This window comes from Desmodus rotundus, chromosome 1, assembly GCF_022682495.2.
Source record: "Desmodus rotundus isolate HL8 chromosome 1, HLdesRot8A.1, whole genome shotgun sequence".
Taxonomy (NCBI): Eukaryota; Metazoa; Chordata; class Mammalia; order Chiroptera; family Phyllostomidae; genus Desmodus; species Desmodus rotundus.
In genome coordinates, this window is record NC_071387.1 from 60,714,540 (window position 1) to 60,729,559 (window position 15,020).

General features: G+C 37.7%; 1 long non-coding RNA gene across 1 annotated transcript in view; it reads left to right on the forward strand.

Moving 5' to 3' along the window:
- Window positions 1-15,020, forward strand: part of LOC139440938 (uncharacterized) — a 145,764-nt gene that overhangs the window by 100,100 nt on the left and 30,644 nt on the right. The window lies entirely within an intron of this gene.

A 15,020-nucleotide genomic window follows, 5' to 3' on the forward strand; every position in this document is an offset into this window, starting at 1 on the left:
CATTCCACTGTCCTGGGCTTTTCAGGAAAAATAGTATCTTTCTGGATAATAAAGAGAACAGTTTGAAATCTAGTATTTGCAAACTTCATTACTATTTATGCAGTTTGAGCCACAGTGACTCAACAATTTCCACTTTTGCAGTTCCTCAGCCTGTTAGGTAACTCATCTGGAGTATTCTGCACAGCACGGCAGAATCATGGTCTTCTGCCTGCATGGAGGACTAGGATTTCACCATCGACAGTTCAAATATTTGTTCCCTTCTCCAGCTCCTTCTGGGGAAACTGACTTAGCAAGAGGGAAGGTTTTCTGATTAGGAATGTTTTTCAGCTTCTGTTGTAGATAAATCATATGTGAATTACTTTTGTTAAATTCCTTTCCACTTGTTTTCTATTTAGTTCTTGTTGTATTCCCTCTAGGACACATACATCCCTTCTGTATATTAAATTCCAATCTGTTTTCAAAATAAATATTCAATTGACCAAAAAAATATTATGGGGAGGAGGAGAATGAAGAAGAATCCAGCTAATCTTGGTTATATATTTAAGGCTTATTAGAAGCTAAATCTTTTCCCATATCAATATATTATCTGACTTCTGTAAAAACAAGGATAACAGATATATATTTTTTTTCTATTTCTTTGTACAATTTTAAACAAGATGCAGAAAATGCCACCTACACACCCCTGGACCTCAGCCAGCTTCCAAAACTCTAGATCTTTTCCCAGAACCTTCTGCTGCCTTCCTGGTACAACTCCCGCTAGTCTGCCTTTATAATCTGTAGCATGATTTCCTACTTTTTCCTTTCTAAGCAGAACCATGAGAGTAGAAAGGAGAGTCAATGGAATGTGGTAAAGCCAGCATAATGGAACCTCATAAGGTTTGTGCTGGCAGGAAATCAGAAATCACACTGGCCACAAGAGTTAACCACACCAAATGTGGTTTCGTGGTATATACCTCTCAGTAATTGGTGTCCATGGTGTAACCAAAAGCATTATCATAATTGGCCATGTTCTAGTGGGAAATACATTGTTTTAAATATCATTGTATGTAATAGCCTTACTTCATAGGTAATTTTTTTTAGTTCTTTCACACTTCAGGACCAGAAAAATAATATCAGCTTCTGACAAATACAAAATTAAGGTTTGTGATTTGACATAATATATTTTATTCCCTTTAAATAACATTTGTCATTTGATTATTTATTACAGTAATATATATTTTCTGTGGAGGAAGAGAATAAAAATCAACCCTAATCAGATTGCTAAAATACAACCACTGAGATCATTTTGGTTATTTCTTTCTGGTAGATCCCTAAACATTTAATTACATGTCAATAATCACATAATTGGGAGAACGCTTCCCATACAATTTATTTTGTCCTTTCTTATGCCATAATAGATATAAGAAAGGACAAAATAAGGACTAACTAGTTTCTCCATACCCAATTTAACATAAAAAATAATGGCTATCTTTGAGAAAAGAGAAGAAGGTGGTGTTTGAGATGGTCCATGAAGTGATTTCTGTGGTAATGGAAATAATTCATTTCTTTTCTTAAACTGGGTGTTCGTTACAGGGCATGATGTTCTGAGAATTCATTAAGTACACACTTATGATTTCTACATTTTTCTGTTTTGCATGTTATACTTCAATAAAAAGCTTACTTAATATAAAATGGTAAATTAATTACAAAATAATTCACATTGACTGAACAACTTCTCATTATGAGGCTTCACTATGATTGATTAGGCCATTTGTCCATTGTTAGGTATTTTGTTTATCATTTTCTAATATCACAAATAATGCTGTAATAAATACACTTGTATTTCAATATTCATCTGCATCACATTCACTTGGGAAAGAGTTCTGGAAGTATCAGTCCCTTTCCGGAGGAGGAAAGGTGCTATAATGGGGACAGAGGATTAAGTACGTAAACTTTCTGCATTGCATTACTCGTAGGCTAAACACGGCGAAAGCCTCACATTCTTACCACTGCAGCCTGGAAAAGAGATATGACTGTTAACCTCTGAATCGAATCCCACATGGAACTTGGACAACAGGCGAGATATTCTTCCTCCCGACAAAGGTGTACAACTGTCTGTTCAATTCAAGCCAGGAAACCATTTTTGAGCACCACATTTTTGGCAGGACTGTTCTAAACACTAGGAATCAGAGGTGACAAAGGGACAGCCTATTCTTGTTTAGAAATAAAAGTTGACCCCAAAGGAAACTCTTTCAAATGTGTGGACATGAGTATTTTCCCTCATTTCATAGTACCTTTATCTATATATTGGGATAATAATATGCCTGTGGCAAGGATTAAATTAAACAGCATTACAAAGCACTAGCTAGGCATGCTATTTGAAACATTTAACAACCCATGTATACCAGCATCGACCAATCAGAACAAATGTTGCTTCAGACGTAATGGAGGCTGGACGTAAACTGTCTTCCATTCAAATGAGTTCTGGCCGCATGTATACACTGGACCCTAGCCCAGAGTAGGTACTGACAATGGTTTGCATCTATTTTTTTTAAGATTTTATTTATTTTTATTTATTTACTTTTGGAGAGAGGGGAAGGGAAGGAGAAAGAAAGGGAGAGAGATATCAATGTGTAGTTGCCTCTCATGTGCCCCCTAATGGGGACCTGGCCCGCAACCCAGGCATATGTCCTGACTGGGAATCAAACCGGTGACCCTTTGGTTTGCAACCCACGCTTTATCCACTGAACCACACCAGCCAGGGCCTGTTTTTGGTTTTTTATTCCCTTTTTTCCAGGTGAAGTTCCTCAAACTCATATATTATTTTTAAATAAAATTATTTTGCTTTAAAATATTTTGAGAAAGCAACCAAGACTTTTTTACTCAAAAACTGTTCATTTAATTTTCACCCAATGGCAGTCACTGGAACTCTTCACTTGTTCTTCCCATTATCTCCTCCATATTCAACTCTCATCTCTGGTGCGGACAGCCACAGCAGCTTGTTGGGAGAAAAAGTACATCACATATTTACTCCTAAAAACTGGTAGGTGAATGAAGGAACTATGTGAGAGTTGGAAAGGGGGATTAGTCATAGAAATATAGCAAATGAAAAATTAAAAAAAAAACCAAACTTGATATTCTGACAGCAAGTTTCAAATCTCTGAGTACCATGAAACTGTTTCAAAATTGTACCTAATTTACTAATGTCGAAGTATGGATCATCACAGCCCTGGCCAGCGGGTTCAATTGGTTGGAGAATCATCTCATACACCAACAAGTTGTGGGTTTGACCCCCAGTCAGGGCCTATACCTAGGCTGTGGTTCAATCCTGGTCGGGGCACGACCAGGAAGCAACCCATCAATATTTCTCTCTCACACTGATGTTTCTCTTTGTCTCTCATTCCCTTCCTTTCTCTCTAAAAAGTCAATAAAATATATCCTCGGGTAAGGATTTAAAAAATTAGGGAACATCATAAAAATGGAATAATAACTACAACTATAAAATGCTCATTAATTATTATAGATTTATTGTTAGGTGATTATGGTTAAGTAACTATAGTTCAACAAGAGCAACTTGGAAATATGTTAACATTTGTTCTTCAGTTGGGAAAGATAAATATGTTACATTATAGGGATGATACACTGGAGGTGATAAAACCTAATATTACCTTAGGTTCCTACAGAAACTCTCCAGCAATATTTTCACCTATACATCCCCTAGGGCAAGGGATATAAAGGATAGAATCAACAAATGGGACTATATCAAACTAAAAAGATTCTGCACAGCTAAAGAAAACATCAACAAAATGGAAAGGGAACCAACTGTATGGGAAAACATATTTGCCAATGATACCTCAGACAAGGGTTGGATCTCCAAAATACTTGGAACTCAGATGACTCCACATCAGGAAGACAAACGATCCAATTAAAAAATAGGCAAAGGACCTGAACAGACACTTCAGGAAGGACATACAGATGGCCCACATGAAAAAATGCTCAGCATCACTAGCCATCAGAGAGATACAAATTAAAACCACAATGAGATACCACTTCACACTGGTCAGAATGGCCATCATAAACAAATCAACAAACAACAACAAGTGTTGGAGAGGATATAGAGAAAAGGGAACTCTTGTGCAGTGTTGGAAGGAATGCAGACTGGTCCAGCCACTGTGGAAAACAGTATGGAATTTCCTTAAAAAACTTAAGATGGAACTGTCTTTCAATCCTGCAATCCCACTGCTGGGATTATATCCTAAGAATCTGTTCAAAAGAACCTATGCACCCCAATGTTCATAGCAGAGTTATATATTTACAATGTTCATAGCAGCATTATATCCAAGTTCTGGAAACATCCTAAGTGCCCATCAGTAAATGAGTGGATCAAACAACTGTGGACAGTTACACAATGGAATACTACACAGCAGAGAGAAAGAAGGAGCTCCTACCCTTCACAACAGCATGGATGGAACTGGAGAGCATATGCTAAGTGAAATAAGCCAGGTGGTAAAAGACAAATACATGACCTCACTTATAAGTAAAACTTAACAATAAAAGAAAAAAGTGAGCAAAATAAAACCCGTGACTTGGAAATGAAGAACTGAAAGTGACCAGAGGAAAGGGGGAAGGGGAAGGAGGGAGGAGGTTACCGCGAGAAAGAAAGGGAAGGGGCAGGCCCAGGAACACAAACAGAGGACTCATGGGCATGGGCAATTCAGGGGGGAGGAGTGACTGGGAATCGGGGGATGGGGAAGGGGAGAGCAATGTGGAAAAAGGAGGCACAACTATAGGTGAACAATAAAAGATATTTTGTAAAAAAAAAGAATTTTCCATCTTGCCACTATCTGACTAATTTCTGTTTGGATACATAGATAATGTATATTCAGGAATTAAAATATTAAGAGGTGATGTTTTTGCAATCAGGAAAGAAAGTTTTCTGTGAGTTTATTTCAAAGAATGACACATTTAATGTCTATGGCATCAAATGGCTTGTTTTGTACCCAACATACGGCTATGCTGATGGTAAGTGCTTAATACCCATTGCAGGAGAAAATAAGGGCAGAATAATGTTTCTTGAACATATACAATGTGAAATCTTTGTAAAAATATGCATTTTGTTCTCTGAAAGATATGTGTTGAAGATATAGTTCCATCAATTACTAGCTATGTGATCTTGGGTTAGTCATTTAAACTCTTAGAGCCTCAGATACCTTATCTATAAAAATGAGAAAAATAACACATTTGCAAAATGGCTATAAAATTTAGAAGTGATGCATGTATTATAACTGGTATAAAGTGGAACCATATGTAATAACTAATATAAGTAATAATATATGAACAATTATGCATATTACTGTTATAATAAATGATATAAAAGTCTGGGAATCATGAAAATGGAGGAAAAACTTTAAAAAAACTCAACTCTTGCGGATGTATCCTCAACATAAATGTCAATGAGAAAATTCACCAGTTGTGACTTAACAGAGATAAAATTAGGGAAATACTCCCAAATAAATATTTTTATAACGAAGGCTTCATAGTCCTCCTGAAGCTTTTGTCAGGTAAAGTTGGTTTCCACAATAACCCAATTTTAAAGCATAAATAGTGATGCTTTAATCTTGGTAGGGGGTGTCGTGAGTGAGTTCTTGGACAATAGGCAGGTAAATACCTAAGTAACAGCTGCCTCAGGAATCCAAATATTTCACATTTTATTCATCTTCTCATTAAGCTTCACTGGATCAAATACCATAGGCAAGCTCTTCTTTTTTTCCCTCCCTTTAGCCCTGATTCAGTTAAATTACCTAGAGGGAAAAGAATGCTTTAGTTTGTCACTATAAAGTCTAATGCTGGAAGTGAGATGGAGTAGAAAGATAAGCACATTCTCTTTAGGAGGGCTTTAATTTTATCCTTTTTTTTTTCGTGGTTGCATGAAAATTACGCAAGAATGCCCCCAAAGTTTCTCTGTTCTTGCCCTTCAGTTTTCAGGACCAGCACTCTCCCTGCATTGCTTCTGCTGTGCTCTCCAGTCTCCTGGCTCTCTCTCTACCCAGAGCCACGGATGGGGTCAGCTTCTTCTCAGCCTTCTCTTCTTCCCTGCAGAGTCTGAGCTCAATCTGATACCTTTGTGAATGGAAGAAAAGTGAAGCTCTAATTGAACTAAGGATGTGGTACCTTCAGACAGGTGGTGATGAGTAGGATGGGAGAATGGAATATATGAGTTACATGACCATTGCACATTTACACACAGGGATGGGTGTACCTCGGAGCATGTACACGCCTGTTTGAATACACACACACAACATCAACCACAGCTGCACGTAACCTTAATTTCTGTAATGTTACATAATTATATGTTGTGGTCTGGTCAAACTGTATATATTGTGCTTTCTTGGGCTGCCAACATCAGTAAAACACTACGAATGCTCAGCTTGCTCATCATGTGCCTAGATAGGCACTAAGCAGTTTACATTTATTATTACAATTGCTTCTCTCACTCACCCTTTAAGGGAGGTACTAACATCAATATCTTACAGAAAAGAGAGGTTTAAGGAGCATAAGTAACCTACACAGTGTCAGGATGGTAAGCAGGACAGCCCAGATTTTAATCCAGAGACACTGACTAGATTGAGTTCCATTGTGTCCCGCTCTAGCTATGTCCCAACCAGGCCCTATTGGAAGAAACTAGGTATAGTGACTGATGAGGTGTACAAGTCACAGTGATGACAAGTCTGAGCTGTGCTTCAGTGGAACCTTAGCAGAATTTCTTTTGCCTGGAAATTGAGACACAGGAAGACAATTAGACTTTGCCAGTTGTTTTTTCTGCTTCTGTTCTCCTACCCCATACTCGTTCATCCTGAAGCTGGCCACTGATTGACTGATCATGTTACATCTTGTTTCAAAACCTCTTTGGAAAAAATGTAAAACAAGTTAATAAATTCTTCCATCATTAACTTCTTCTGTAAGAAACTTCTGTGTGTTCTGGAAAATGAGTGAGATTTTGTTTTTTTCTTCCAGAAAACAGGGACAGTAAGGCTTGTATAGTAAAATTTTGTATCCTAATGACATTTATTTTTACTTATTAAAAATTGAATCAATAGACAGTATATCAGTAATATGAAACTTTGATGCTATGAGTATTCCTTCGTGTCTGAAATCTGATTTTTTGGCATATTTTTATATAAAATTGTTCTAGAATCATCAATTTATCAGTTTTTATCCATTGGTGGAATAGAAACTGAAAATTGTAATTATGATACAGGATAAAAAACAGACACGATACTTGTAAGGTTACACCTACTTATTAGTGATGAATTCCTGAAATCCTGTAGATCTCACTTTTATTAGTTTCATGAAATGTGTTTCTCTTCAACTGTTCTTTAAATTTTTATTTCACTTTGTTTTTTAAGATGTTTAACTTATCTTACCCTCTGTAGTTAAAGCTGCTTTTTTCCCTTTTAGATGCTATTTCTCATTGATAAGGCCTTTTAAAAGTACAGCTAAGCCCTGGCCAGATGGCTCAGTTGGTTAGAGCATTGTTGTCTACACCAAAGGTTGCGGGTTTAATTCCCAGACAGGGCAGGTGCCTAGATTGTGGGTTCGATCCCTGCTGGGGGTGTGTACTGGAGGCAACCAATAGATGTTTCTCTCTCACATCAGTGTTTCTCTCTCTCTCCTTTCCTCTCTTTCTAAAGTCAGTAAACATATTCTAGGGTGAGGATTAAAAAAAATACAGGTAAAATGTTCTGCTGTAGTCTTTCAAGAGGACCACCAGTATGCTGAATGCCAGAAGGTAGGGCAGGTACGGCATGTAAAAGAGGGTAAAGGGGGGATAAATGAAGATGGAAGGAGACTTGACTTCGGGTGGTGGACAATACAATATACAGATGATGTATTATATAATCGTATACCTGAAACCTATACAATTTTACTAACCAATGTCAGTCCCCCATACATTTAATTAGTTAATTAATTAAATAAAGTTGCTTGTCTTGACCTTATATAGGACCTGTGTTATAACTTAGTGCTTGTCAACTTACAGTCAAGGCGACTGAAGGTGTATCACTACATGTACACTGTGTAGAAAGAACACCTTGCTATGGTATAGTTACCAATTCTGGCAAGTTAAGAATAAAAATGAATACTTCATTTCATATAAAAATCAGAAAGGTAGGCCACCAATATGTTAAATTTCCTTGTTTACCCTAGCTGACAAGCTGAGCTAATGGTAGTACTCAGATTCAATTTCTTGAATATTGCTTCTAATAAATATACAATCTACATGCAATATTAACTAAATCCAGATAGCTATTGTGGTTGTTTCAATTGCATACATATGTTATTTCTCCAAGGCAATATTATAGATATTACATTTTTGTAAGCTGATAATGAAATACTACATTTTTATACCATGTTTTAAGCTTTTATGGTACAACTTATATGTATTGTTAATATTTTCTGAAGTAACAATATGTAAACTTCTCATGTTCTTGATGCCTGATGTAACAGCATTTGAAAAAAATATCTTTTATATATTCCCAATATAATAAAGACAGCATAATTTTTGTTTAATTACACAGAGCAAGGTAAAGTGAATTGCCTTATATTACCAATTAAGTACATGCTACAAACACATTCATTAAAAATAAACTTTTTAAAGCAAACACTAAATCTCCTTCTTCAGCTCTTCCTCTCTCCCCCAAATCTGCACCAGTTTAGCATGAAAGTTCAATAGTCATGTAAGGTTATTCGGAAACAGGGTTCTGTTTATCCTTCCACGCCCTTTTCCACTATTCCTGTCCATAAATCTTGCTGTCCAAGCAAACTGGATACTTTCCTTTTCTCCAGGATGGTCACGGTATTTCTTCTTGTTACGCATTTGTTGATGTTTTGTCCTTTTCTCTCACCCAGATCAATCTACTCCATTTTTGAAGACTCCATTAAAATCCTATCCTCTCCCCTGAAGGGATTAAGACTGTTTTTCCCCGAAAGGCAGTTTCATAGTCAAGGGTAGTGGACCGTTGGCTACCGGAGACTGAGGGCTGGGGGGAAGAGGAGATGCCGATCAAGGGCACACACTTTCAGTTTTAAGATGAGTTAAGTTCTGGAGACCTAATGGACATCATGGTGCTCTGGTTAATAATAATGCATCACACTGTTGAAATCTGCCACGAGGGTAGATCCCCAGTGTTCTGACCACACACACGCGTGCATACACGCACAATGGTAACTATGGGCGGTGATGGATAATTAATTTTATTGTAGTAATCATTTCTCAATATATACATATATTGAAACACCGCTCTGTACACCTTAAACATACATAAGTTTTATTTGTCAAAAATAAAAATTAAAAAAGTTCTGTCTTCCATCAAATACAGATGAGATCAAATAGATCCGCACTGCAGTTATTCGTTTGTGTCATTTGCCAGACAATTAAGTATACATAGTTCCTAAGAAGACAGAGAGGACGCTCCAAAAGGTCATAGCAGAAAATCAGGCCATTTTTGCCATCCTTTAACCCCTGAAGCCATCAATCACCATCATCTCTCACACTCTCTGCGGGACCAGGATACCTCTCAGAGTCCTCATGATAGGAATCCACTCACAATCAGAGTGGCTACAGGGGATGCAGTGGTAAGAGTTGAGTCTGGAAACTTTGTTTCTGCTTTTGGCTGCATCCCTCAAAACCTGTTCAAACAGATGATTCTATTTGAAATGAGAAAATGTAGGTAATGAAAATGGTTTTGAACTTAGATATTATAAATAGCTATATAATGCTATCTCAAATTATATTTCAGTCCCCTAGTGAGATAGAGCCAGTGCTGGTTTAATAAGCAGTCCTCTGGGGGTGGGGTGGGGGAGGACAACCTTTGATTCATAGCATCAGAGAATTTCCTTGGTGCAAATACTCCCATCCAGAAGACTGCAAACGACTAATGGGACATCACTAAGCACAGACTTGGGAAGAGATGCTCAGTAATGCGTTGTTATACAGAATTATCACCATAGAGATACAATGGACATAAATAACCTCAAGAGCAAAGGTAATAGTAAAAGTTAGTGGAATAACTAGGAAGTGATGGATTTTGAATATCTATTACTTTTTTGCTTTAAATATATGCATGTATCTAATGTGATATTTATTATTTAATAATGGCTGTCTTTAACAACTGGCCTATGAGCAGGTACCGATCAGCTGTAGGATACCACTGGTCGCATCATAGTTTCTTTTTCAAATGTTTTAGTCCAAGAGCCATGTTTGACTGGGTCACATATTCCAGTGTTTGCACATGATAAAACTTAATTACTGCTTTTTAAAATAAATATGGTGCACTTTAAATGAAAAGATTGCTTGAGATATTTAAAACATATATTTATTCAAAATTCCTTTATTGACTGTGCACAATTTGCCAGGTACTCTGTTAAACTAAGACAGGAGTGAAAACATCATATGGGCTAACACTAATCAACAAGTCTTCTGAGGCAAGTGAGCAACAAAGCAATCTGGTCATTTCTTTGTGAGTTCCTTTCAGGTCTTCTGCTCATGCTTGTAACTAACCAGGGGAATGGCCAACACGCTCTTATCGACTTTCATTCATTCACCTTGCTTAACTTCACAAAAGATGAAGTACAGCTTTCCATTTATAGAAACTCCTCCTGTTCAATTCCTCCTGCTCTTCACTTTTGGGTTCTGTTACGCACACCGTTGCTCAGCGCAGGGAACCTTAACACGAGCACCCTCCCTCCCCCCAGGGGCAGACTTCAGTGGCTCTGCTAGGCCTGGGGTGCAAGGCCCTTTGCTGCTGAAACTGCCCACAGCCAGGAGGCCGCACACTCACACGGCTGTAACCTCCACAACCTCCGTGGGAAGCAGGACCTGCTTTTCTCCCCAGTTTATGAGAGAGGAGACAGGTTTTGAGACATTCAGTATCTTGCCCAGGGTCATTTCATGAGTAACAATTACAGGTAATAAAGCTGTTATTTCTTCCCATCACACCACTTTCCTGCTTCTTCCTTCATATAACACATGAGTACCTCGGTACAATTTCTTAAGCATGGCAGGCTGGAGGATCTTTTAAGCAAGGGAGAAGAGGTAGATGGTATACTATATTTAAATATGTTTGTCCAATAAATGTTGCCTTAACAGTTTTTATTTGACTGTCTTCTCATTTAAACAGAACAGAAGGCTGAATAGTGATGTCACGAAGTTTGAGGGCAAGTAAACACAGGACTTGAAATTCCCTTGAAGAGGTGGGTTATAACCCACAGTTGGCATGTTAACTGTGAACTAAATGGAAATTCAACCCTAACAAGATCTTCTTCTTTTGCTTTTCACTCTTTATTTTATGTAAATATTTATATTACAGAAGGAGACCATAATTATTATTTACTTCTTGATGCAGGAATCATACTACCTACCACACATATAACACAAGGTATAAGGAAAACATTTCTTTGGGATTTCAGGCTTGAGTTTAAAAATTACAGGTCCATTATTATAGAGGCAGGGAAGCTGCTGCTAACAGTTTTGACTTTAAAAAGTCAGATACACTTTTCAAGAGCCTGCTTACAAGGAAAGATGAAATGTTTAAGAGCAAAAGAAAGGGGAAAGTAAGATATCTCTCTCTTTCTCCTCCCCCTCTCCCTCTTCTCCTGTTTCCTCCTTTCCCTCCACCCCCCTTCTCTCTTCCCCTTCCTTTCTCCCCATCTCTCTCTTTTCTGCCCTGGCCAGTGTGGCTTAGTTGGTTGCAGTGTCATCCCATAAACCAAAAGGTCACAGGTTGGATTCCCCATCAGGACACACACCTAGGTTGCAGGTTCGGTCCCGAGTTGGGGCGAGTACAAGGGGCAACTGATCCATGTTTCTCTCTCACATCTGTGTTTCTCTCCCTTTGTCTTTCCTTCCCTCCCCCTCTCTCTAAAATCAATGAGCGTGTGAGCAAAATCAATCCTCAGGTGAGGATTAAAAAAACAAGTAAGGTCTTTTTAGCAGTCTGTCATTTGGAAATATATGCCTGATAGAACCACATCCACCATGATACAAACTCTTTTAAAATAAAATGCAGGGGAAAGTTATATAAAGAAAGCAATGATGCCCAAATCACACTATCTTGGCCCAGATTGGCAAGCTGATAATACTAAGAGAAATTTCAACTCCTTGAGAAATGTATTCCACAAAATCACGGAGAAGACAAAAATAATGCAACAAGGAAATTCTCAGAAAAAAAAAATAAGAGACTAGAATCTACAGCTAACATGTCAGTTTTGGTACGATTCTCTGATTAAAGGTTTTTATGAGAGGGTCTTAGAAACCCACACTAATGACAGGGCTTGCCCTTCACCAGACTTTTATGCAATGTGGCCACTTATATGATAGGCCGACATACAGGTAGTAAGACCAGGCGTGACCATGAAAGTGACTATGAGGTGAAGTCAGGTCCCAGCCCACCCGCGCTAAGAACCTGCTTGAAGGTCTTCTGTTTTCTGGGCAAGACATTCTTCTGCAAGCCACAAAAAGAACCTACACAAGCCACAACCAGAGAAACACCAGGCCTGCATTCGGAGGAAGAACTTTGGTCACTTCTTGTATATTCTGTATTCTAAAGGGCAGGAGGCTTTGTGTTATGGACCCAAGAACAGGAAAAGGAGGGATCGTTAGAAATACAGAAGTAGTTATAAGTTTCCAGTAGAAATCAATGGGAGAAAAAAAAAGTCAAGCATATTTAGAAATGCAGAGTTAAATTTAAAATTAGCTTTCATTCTTGATATATTAGTCTCTTCCATGGAACAAAATGATGCTTTAATATTTTTCCCAAAACAAATAGAGCCCCTGTGAATTTTGCAGACACTTCTATGCATTGAAAAGGATGCATAATTTTTCTGCGATTTTATTTCTGAGTGAGGGTGCGGTTGTTTAGACCAGTCTAGTTTACCACCACCACTACTACTAAAATGTAGCTTGTACAGAATTTCTAGCGTTTAATTCTCATCGCCACCCTATAAGACACTAGAGAAAATATCGCTACTATAATTCACATTAAGGAAACTGAAGCTTACAAAGATCAATTTCCTTGCTCAAACTATAGTCACAGTGATAAGTAGTGACTGTGATTAGAATCTCAGACCTTTGCCTCCAGCTCCAGCTGTTCTCTGTCATGTCACAGCGCCATTGTTCGACCAGTGACCAAACCTATTGAAATAATACAGAAGGGTTCATTCTTGACTTACAGGCACTTGGGTAATGCATTTTGGTAAAGTAGGCAGAATTAGATTAACTGGGTTGTCTTTTTTTCACATTATGCAAAAATAAGGTGACATGATGGAATGGAGTGGGAAATGATTATAAAAGCCTTTTTCTTACAAAGTCTGAGTCAAAAATGGTACATCTGGGATTTTACATAATTATCTCCTTACTATGTTAAGTAATTTACATATTGAAAATTATAATGTGCATAATCCTAATGTGTGGACAATGTAACCTGGGGGAAAATGATATACTAACGTTTGGGAATCATTTCAAAGTCCAACCAGAGAATAACAGTTCATTGAGGAGAAAATTGCATATGTAGTCACTACTAAAATCATATATGCAAAGAATTTTTGTGCCATTAAATTGTCAAAAATATGTTAATGAAAAACGGTGTATACATTATGATCCCAACTCCTATTTAAAAAATACTGCATAACTGTGTGTGTGAGTGTATAATTGGAAGAAAATATGATTGAATTCACAATATATTAATAGCAGGAGTTTTTCCTTTATGATGGCAAACGGTCACTTTCTGGCTAATTTAGGGAACCACCCTATCATGGCGGTTGTTCTATGAATTGAACAACTGAATTTGATTTCCAAGTTCATCACTCATTGTGTTCCCATCGGCACCCTTTGCCTTTGCTGTATCCCATGTAAAATGGGATTAATATTAGTGTCTACCTCCTGGGTTGCTATCCAAATTAAAAGAGATAATATAAATATACAGCACAGTCCTGCCCACAGTAGGCCCTCAAATACAGCAACCGGTAATTGCAGTTTTTTCTACTCTACTTTTCTGAATTGTTTAGATTTTCTAAAAGAATTTGCTTCCTAATCAGAAAGAACACAAATATAAAAGCTTTATTAAAATGTACTGGATTTAACTATAAAAAATTTGTAACTATTGACTTGATGGGGAGAAGCATAAAAAGATAAACTGCTACTAGATAACTACATTTTACTCTATTTTAATTCCAACAGTAACTTGGTAAGGTAAGGTTTTCCCTCCTCCTGGTCTAGATCCTGACTGAGCTTTTCATTGTTAGCGAGGTTCAATAAATGGGATTCCAACCGAGACTTGCATAGTCGCTCTTTCTCATCTTGTCCCCTGCAAGGACTGTTGCCAGTCTCAGTGTCTATACCTTCCAAGGTAGTTGAGAGAGAAAAATAAACATCAGAAACAATTACCGAAAGAGTCAAACCTGCAAAGAGACATAACGGGAATTCAGAAAAGGTCAGAGTGCCCTGGGGCAGTCAGACCAGGGAGGAGATGGAAATTGTGTTAGGCCCTGAGGGATCAATGGTAATAATACAGGTTAAAGGGATAGGCCCCTTGTAAAGGCATTCGACTAAAAAGGAAATAAAGTGGCAGCATTTCCTGCCCTTCAAGTCTCCATAGGTTATTATTTTTTTAATGGGTGGGAAAATTTTTTAAATGTTTCTACAGTTTTACCGCTACACCTCCTTTCTTGTGTTACCACACTTTCAGCAACTTTTATTATGACATTAAATATTTCCCCGGCATTATTGCCATTTCTACCTGGTGACAGAATTTTAAGGGGGTTGGGAAGTGGAGTAAATATACAAAAAGAAGATGGAGGAACATCTGAAAATGAAGTTCTGGGACCTCCCAGCTCCACAAATCTGTACAGAATCTGACAATATATAAAGTTGCACAGAAATCCCAGCAGGATTCTCCACCCAAAGTAAATAATTTCCAGTCCCATCACTGCCTAAAATCCCTCACTGGAGAACATGGTTGAGAATGACTGTCATCACAGTCATAGCT